This window comes from Ovis canadensis, chromosome 6, assembly GCF_042477335.2.
Source record: "Ovis canadensis isolate MfBH-ARS-UI-01 breed Bighorn chromosome 6, ARS-UI_OviCan_v2, whole genome shotgun sequence".
Taxonomy (NCBI): Eukaryota; Metazoa; Chordata; class Mammalia; order Artiodactyla; family Bovidae; genus Ovis; species Ovis canadensis.
The window spans coordinates 98,648,153-98,657,110 of record NC_091250.1 but is presented as its reverse complement, the minus strand read 5'-3'; the positions used below and the strand labels follow the sequence as shown (position 1 = coordinate 98,657,110).

General features: G+C 36.6%; 1 non-coding gene across 1 annotated transcript; it reads left to right on the top strand.

Annotated features, from left to right (window-relative positions):
• The first annotated feature begins 3,779 nt into the window (after positions 1-3,779).
• Positions 3,780-3,851, top strand: TRNAS-GGA (transfer RNA serine (anticodon GGA)). Its single transcript has one exon. It is a non-coding gene; the product is annotated as a tRNA-Ser (tRNA).
• The last annotated feature ends 5,107 nt before the right edge of the window (positions 3,852-8,958 follow it).

The following is an 8,958-nucleotide window of genomic DNA, read 5'->3' as shown; positions in this document are numbered from 1 at the left end:
ACTGATGTATAATGCTTTGATGGAGAGTGAAGTGAAGTGAAGTGAAATGAAGTTGCTCAGTTGTGTCTGACTCTTTGCGACCCCATGGACTGTAGCCTACTGGGCTCCTCCATCCATGGGAGTTTCCAGGCAAGAGTACTGGAATGGGTTGCCATTGCCTTATCCAGAGGATCCTCCCCACCTACAGATCAAACCTGGGTCTCACACATTATAGGCAGACGCTTTACCATCTGAACCACAAGGGAAGCACGTTTTTGGAGAGTAACATGGATAAAAGTTAATATCTCATTTCTAAGATGTTATCTTTGCAGCCTCTGATGGATGAGGTAAAAGTGTTATTAAAAGCACTGCACTCAATATGCCAGCAAAATTGGAAAACTCAGCAGTAGCCATAGGACTGGAAAAGGTCAGTTTTCATTCCAATCCTTGCCTATTTAATTTATATGCAGAGTACATCATGTGAAATGCTGGGCTAGATGAAGCACATGCTGGAATCAAAATTACCAGGAGAAATATCAATAATCTCAGATATGCAGATGACACCACCCTTATGGCAGAAAGTGAAGAGGGACTAAAGAGCCTCTTAATGAAAGTGAAAAGGGAGAGAGAAAAAGCTGGCTTAGAACTCAACATTCAAAACTAAGATCATGGCATCTGGTCCCATCACTTCATGGGAAAAAATGGGGAAACAGTGGAAACAGTGACAGACTTTATTTTGGAGGGGGCTCCAGAATCACTGCAGATGGTAACTGCAGCCATGACATTAAAAATCTCTTGCTCCTTGGAAGAAAAGCTATTTCCAACCTAGACAGCAAATTAAAAAGGAGAGGCATTACTTACCAACATAGTCCATTTAGTCAAAGCCATGATTTTTCCAGTCATTATGTTTAGATGTGAGAGTTGGATCATAAAGAAAGCTGAGAGCCAAAGAATTGATGCTTATGAACTGTGGTGCTGGAGAAGATGCTTGAGAGTCCCTTGGACTGCAAGGAAATCAAACCAGTCAGTCCTAAAGGAAATCAATCCTGAATATTCATCAGAAAGTCTGATGCTGAAGCTCTAAAAATTGGGCCACTTGATTGGAAGAACTGATTCATTGGAAAAGACCCTGATCCTGGGAAAGAAAGAAGACAGGAGGAGAAAGGGGCAACAGAGGATAAGATGGTTGGATGGCATCACCAAATAGATGGGCATGAGTTTGAGCAAGCTCCAGGAATTGATGATGGACATGAAGCCTGGTGTGCTGCAATCCATGGGGTCTCAAAGAGCCGGACACAACTGAGCAACTAAAAACTTTAATGAATATGGATAAAAGTTAAGAAATATTTCTCATTTCTGAGATGATATTTTTGCAACTGTAATATTTATTAGATTATTTAAGTGGTGTTCAATAAATATAAGTCCCCTTTTAGATGACTTTGGAATAACTGTATGATCTGGCTCCAATAGACCTTTCTATTAAACCCTCACTAAGAGTTTGGGTGAACTCCGGGAGTTGGTGACGGGCAGAGAGGCCTGGCGTGCTGCAGTTCATGGGATCACAAAGAGTCGGACATGACTGAGTGACTGAACTGAACTGAACTGAATTGCCTTAAAGAAGCATCTAAACAACAAACAATAAAGACAGCTGACAATCTGTAGTTATATTAGGATCTATAAACTTTTCTTTTTCCTATTATTCATAACTTTAACTTGAATGATCAATTTTCATGATTATTTACCCAGTCCCCCAATCAGCATTAATATTAAACCCAATAGGCTATCTCTTATTATAGTATATTATAATATCTGTTGCCCTGAGTTATATCCACCTGTGAATCTTCTATGCTATATGAGCTGATTGTACATTTTGTCCTCTGTCTCACTTCCATCCCCTTATTCTGGTACCTGACATGGTAACTTATAAATAGTAGATGTTTCCTAAAGAAATGTGATTGTGTCAAGTGTGTCATTGGAAACATCTCAAGGAGATTGACCAAACTGGGTAGTATCTTCGGTTTCTTATTAAATTTGTTACTCTTGTAAAAGTGTAGATTAAATATTACAAAAATGGGGATGACCCAGAGAGATGTTATGGGGAGGGAGGTGGGAGGGGGGTTCATGTTTGGGAACGCATGTAAGAATTAAAGATTTTAAAATTTAAAAAATAAAAAACTAAAAAAAAAAATAAAAAATAAAAAATTAAAAAAAAAATCAACTGCTTGGCAAATGTCAAGACATATACTTTATCCATCTATGAAATAAAGTGAAAACGTAAGTCAAAAAAAAAATAAAATCATTCCATATACATCTTTATTTACATAAATATCATTCAGGCTCCTCTCAAACAAGGCACCAATGGACCTCATTACTAAGTTAAAGAAAAATATAATTTCAGCATAATCTCTCAGGGTAATGAAATCAAAGAGAAAGCATGGGGTCTGAACCCTGAGATTATGATTATGGCTCTGACATAAGTGATCTTTGTGAACTTCACCAGGTCACTAACCTTCTCTTGGTCTGTGTTTCTTCTTTACTAAAATTATGATAGTGCATGAGGCCACTTGCCTAGTCTTTTCATGTTTTAAGTTGGCAATTTTAATTATGAGTTCAGTTCAATTACTCAGTCCTGTCTGACTCTTTGCAACCCCCTGGACTGCAGCACACCAGGCCTCCCTGTCCATCACCAACTCTCTGAGTTCACCCAAACTCATGTCCATTGAGTCAGTGATGCCATCCAATCATCTCATCCTCTGTCGGCCCCTTCGCCTCTCACCTTCAATCTTTCCCAGCATCAGGGTCCTTTCAAATGAAGCAACTCTTCGCATCAGGTGGCCAAAGTATTGGAGTTTCAGCTTCAACATCAGTCCTTCTAATGAACATTCAGGACTGATTTCCTTTATGATCGACTGGTTGGATCTCCTTGCAGTCCAAGGGACTCTCAAGAGTCTTCTCCAACACCACAATTCAGAAGCATCATTTCTTATGCACTCAGCTTTCTTTATAGTCCAACTCTCACATCCATACATGACTACTGGAAACACCATCACCTTGATTCAATGGACTTTTGTTGACAAAGTAATGTCTCTGCTTTTTAATATGCCATCTAGGTTGGTCATAGCTTTTCTTCTAAAGAGCAAGCATCTTCTAAAGAGCAAGCATCTTTTTATTTCATGGCTGCAGTTACCATCTACAGTGATTTTGGAGCCCCCCCAAAATAAAGTCTGCCACTGTTTCCACTGTTTCTCTATTTGCCATAAAGTGATAGGACTGGATGCCATGATCTTAGTTTTCTGAATGCTGAGTTTTAAGACAACTTTTTCACTCTCCTCTTTCACTTTCATCAAGGGGCTCTTTAGTTTGCCTTCACTTTCTGCCATAAGGGTGGTGTCATCTGCATAACTGAGGTTATTGATATTTCCCCCAGCAATCTTGATTCCAGCTTGTGATTCCAGCTTCATCCAGCACAGCGTTTCTCATGATGTACTCTGCATATAAGTTAAAAAAGCAGGGTGGCAATATACAGCCTTGATGTACTCCTTTTCCTATTTGGAACCAGGCTATTGTTCCATGTCCAGTTCAAAGTGTTGCTTCCTGACCTGCATATGGGTTTCTCATGAGGCAGGTCAGGTGGTCTGGTATGTCCATCTCTTTCAGAATTTTCCACAGTTTATGGTGATCCACACAATCAAAGGCTTTGGCATAGTCAATAAAGCAGAAATAGATGTTTTTCTGGAACTCTCTTACTTTTTCCATGATCTAGCAGATGTTGGCAATTTATTTTCTGGTTCCTCTGCCTTTTCTAAGTGGCTCAGAGGTTAAAGCATCTGCCTGGAATGCAGGAGACCCAGGTTTGATCCCTGGGTTGGGAAGATCCCCTGGAGAAGGAAATGGCAACCCACTCCAGTACTCTTGCCTGGAGAATCCCATGGAGGGAGGAGCCTGGTAGGCTAAAGTCCATGGGGTCGCAAAGAGTCGGACACGACTGAGCGACTCACACACACACACACTGCCTTTTCTAAACCCAGCTTGAACATCTGGAAGTTCATGGTTCACATATTGCTGAAGCCTGGCTTGGAGAATTTCGAGCATTACTTTACTAGCAGGTGAGATGAGTGCAATTGTGCATTTGAGCACAATTGAGCATTCTTTGGCATTGCCTTTCTTTGGGATTGGAAGGAAAGCTGCCCTTTCCCAGTCCTGTGACCATTGCTGAGTTTTCCAAATTTGCTGGCATATTAAGTGCAGTGCTTTCACAGCATCATCTTTTAGGATTCGAAATAGCTCAACTGGAATTCCATGATTTCCACTAGCTTTGTTCATAGTGATGCTTCCTAAGGCCCACTTTACTTCACATTCCAGGATTTCTGGCTTAGGTGAGTGATCACACCATTGTGATTATGTGGATTGTGAAGATCTGTTTTGTACAGTTTCTGTGTATTCTTGCCACCTCTTTTTAATATATTCTGCTTCTTAGGTCCATACCATTTCTGTCCTTCATTGAGTAAAGGACCAAAAACATTATAAGTAAAAAGTACCAAAAACATTTGAATTTTATATTTTTATTGAAGCATATTTGATTTATAATATTTTGTTATTTTCATGTATACAGCAAAGTGATTCTCTTTACATGTTATACATATATATGTGCATATATGTTTTTTAGATTCTTTCCATTTTGTTCTTACAAGACATTGAATATACACACTGCTATATATTAAATAGATGAACAAGGATGACCTATTGTATAGAATAGGGGACTATACTCATAAAAACCTGAATTGTAGCACATTAAAAAAGCCTCAAGTCAAAAACCCTAGCAACTGAAAATTCTGTGGAAATATACCAAATTAAATGACCACATATTGCATTCTCTCTCTATCTCTTTTTGAATAAATCCTCACTAGTACTTCTCTCCTGGTGTTCCATATGGTTTAGCATTTTACCTGGGTTTTTTTTTTTTTTTTAATGAGATATATTAGTAAGAGAGAAGTCAGAATGGCTGTGGTAGATCTCCATTACAGCATCTGCCATGGTCTCATCTGGTAGTGTGTGTGATGCCTGTGCTCTGTACGAAGATTTTACTTTTATCTCATGAGTAAACATGAAAGAGAACCAACAATAATCTTTTAACCCAAGAGTCCCAGAGGCAAGGTAATTGAAGTCTCTCTATCAAGACAAACAGTGCAGGGTCTCACCTTTAAAATAAGCACTTTCCCATCTCTTTAAGAATTTTCCACACTTTGTTGTGATCCACCCAGTCAAAGTTGGTATAGTCAATAAAGCAGAAGTAGATGCTAAAAAAAAAAAAAATGAAGATCATGGCTTCCGGTCCCATCACTTCATAGCAAATAGATGGGGAAACAATGGAAACAGTGACAGACTTTATTTATTTATTTATTTATTTTGATCTCCAAAATCACTGCAGATGGTGAAAAAAATAAAATAAAATAAAATAAAATAAGCACTTTCTGATTAATGTGGCCAGTATTGGCCAGCAGTAGGACACCACAGCCCCTGTCAGCCTCTTATAGTAAAAACTGGCTGTGCTATCTACTAAGGCCTGCAAGATATGCAAGCCACTTGGCTACTTCTTGGCAGGGTCACTGGAAACACAGACAACTATATTAGCTGTATAAAATATCTGAGTGAAACAGAGGCTAAGCAGTCTTGCCTCAGAATGTACATTCTGAATGCTTTTGTTACAGTGCTTTTACCAATTTTTATGTGGTGAAAATCTCAATTCTGTCCATTTTCTTGTTTGATGGCACTATATTGTTGACTTTATTTTAATTTTAAACTTTATTTTAGGGTAGATTTAGGTCTACAGAAAACTTACAAATGTAGTTTAGATAGTTTGCAGATGCACAAACCTGATTCCCTCTATTAGCACTATTATTAACATCTTCATCTCGCATTCACAGGAGACATTTGTCACAATTGATGAGCCAATATTGACATGTTATTTTTGACTAATATCCATACTTTCAGGTTTTCTTAGTTTTAAAATGATGCTTTTTTTTTTTTTCCTGTTCCAAGATTCTATCAAGGATACCATAATACATTTAATCATCTTAGCTTCTTAGACTTTCCTTAGCTGGAACATTTTCTAAGACGCTTTCTCTGTGATGGTCTAGTAAGCTTTACAGGAGAGCATGTGTGTGTTCAGTCATGTCTGACTCTTTGGGACCCTGTGAACCATAGCCCACCAAGCTCCTCTATCCATGGAATTTTCCAGGCAACGATACTGGAGTGGGTTGCCATTACTTACTCCAGGGGATCTTCCCAACCCAGGGATCAAACCCTCATTTCTTGCATCTCCTGTGCTGGCAGGTGGATTCTTTGCCACTCTAATAATGATACTCTGTATTATGTTCCTTAAGTAGGAGTTGTATGACTTTTTCTCATGATTAGGTTGGGCATGTGGGTTTGTGAGAGGAAGACTATAAAGTGCCATTTTCATAGCATACCAAAAGTGCATACTATCAACATGACTCTCCTCTTTAAAGTTAATTATGATCATGAAAGAGCTGATACCAGGTTTTTCCACTGCAAATTTTTGTAGAATTTTTAAGGTTTTTTACATAGATCATCATGTTATTTACAAATAAAGACAGTATTATTTTTTCTTTCCAATTTATATAGCATTCACTTTCTTTCCTTGTTGCAATATGAAAGGACTTCTGATATGATATTGAAAGAAAGTAGTAGAAGAGGACATCCTTGGCTTGTTCTCAATCCAAGAGAAAAAGTAAGTCTCTCATTATTTTTATAAATAGTCATTTTGGTTTTATATTTATTAATTTATTTGCTGTCAGGTCTTATTTGTGGCACAGAGGCTTTTCTCCAGTTGTGATGCTTGGGCTCAGTAGTTGTGACGTGGGTTTAGTTGCCCTATCCAAGACTGAGGATCAAACTGGTGCCCTCCTGCATAGCAGCTGGATTATTAACTACTGGACCACCAGGGAAGTCCCTGAGTCTATCATTATTAAGTACGACTTTATCTGAAGATCTTGCGGTGGTGTTCTTTAGCAAGCTGAAAAAGTACTCTTTAATTTCTGGTTTGATGAATTTTTTATCATAAAAAGGAGAGTGTTGTTAAATGCTTTTTCCTCTATCAATTGATGTGATCATGTATTTTTGTTTTTTGGGAAAATCTCACTTGGTACTTGATCATAGTGTATATAATTCCTTTTACACATTGCTTGATTTGCTTTGCTAATATTTGTTGAGGATTTTTATGTCTGTGTTCATGAGAATTATCAGTCTGTAGTTTTTCTTTCCTGTAACATATTTATCTGACTTTTAAAATGATTATTTTAATTAATTTATCTTTTTGGCTACACCAGGTTTTAGTTGTGTTATGTGAACTCTTAGTTGTGGCATGTGGGATCTAGTTCCTGACCAGGGATGGAACCCAGGCCCCCTGCATTGGGAACACAGAGTCTTAACCACTGGACCACCAGGGAAGTCTTATATTTATCTGATTTTGATATTGGGGTAATGCTTCATAAAAAAGTTAGGAAGTTTTTCTTTTACTTCTGTTTCTAGGAAAAAAATTACAGAATTGGATTTTTTTTTTTTTTTTTTTAAGTTTGGTAGAAATCACCAGCAAAGACATTCAGGCTCATTTTTTTTTTTTAAGTTATTAACTATTGTTTCCATTTTTAAAATAGATATAGGCATGCTTAAATACTCCTTTTCAGGGAGCATTCTTGTCTTGCTACTCTTTCAGCTGTAACCTTAACTGTTACTAGTCTTACTGGGGTGTTGGTCAAGTATAAAGAAGATAGTGTTCTATATTCTTCTGATTAAATCTCAGTGTTTTCTTGGGCTTAAATACCTTGGCTGTGGCCATCAGTAGTGTTTCCCTCCATCTCTTTGGTGGAATAAGAAGACACAAGGGGATGGGAACTAACTCCCCAGAGCTCTACTTGGAGTTTGTGTATTGGATGGGGGAAAAAAATAGAACAGTTATTAACTAAATTTGTATTTCAAGGCACTGATCAACTGATGTAGAACCGCTATCATGCAAAAATCTGTGTTGTTTTTTATCTGCTAATGGAGTCACTAAATTAACACTTACTATATCATTTGAAATAAAAATATGTGAAATTAATTGCGACATTTACAATCTAAATAAAAATAATTTATCCAATGATATAAAAACATAATTTTTACAGTGGTAATATTAAATAGCTTTTATTAAGTCAAAATCTTATAAATTAAGATGACCTATGATTTTGCAGCACCTAATGATGATTTAATACTAATTGTACCATAAACAAAGATAAGTTTGTGGAGATTTTCATTCATAAATTTATATATCAAAGGAATGTATCGAGTGGAGACAGAATACAGTATGTGCATTAATATATGAGATTAAATATTTAAATATATTTGCTTAAAGTTAATTAGGCTTAGAAAAATCCTTCATTTAGCTTAGTTTGCTTTGAGCTTATCTGGTATGTTAGCTCTTAGAAAAGCAATATTTTTCAATTAAATATGTTGTGATCTACAGAGAAGTGTTAATTGAAGATATGAACTTTGGATTACCCATTAAATTGCAACTTTGAAGTAGATTGTAGTCATGCATGTTTGAAAAAGACCATAAAAACGTATTTACGCAAAACCCCATATATTTTTCAGAAACATTTTTTTTTCTTCTGAAACTGACATTTTATTAGTGACAACTGTGACTAAGAAACTGATTGCAGCATGTGACTATGTAATCATAATATTCTGGGTCTATATTATTTTTAAATGTTCTAAAAGTTACAAAAAAAGATTTTAAACATGTTTCTTTAATGTGCATGGACTTATCTTTAGAAGGAATTTTAATTTTGAAATTAGATTTTGAATAGTGCTATTCAAGAGATTACCAATATGATCAATTAATCAAGTAAATAGATATTTAGAAAATGGATGCAATTTTTGCTCTTTGTGTTGCTCTTCCTTCTGTTAAAAGTTCAGGGAAAA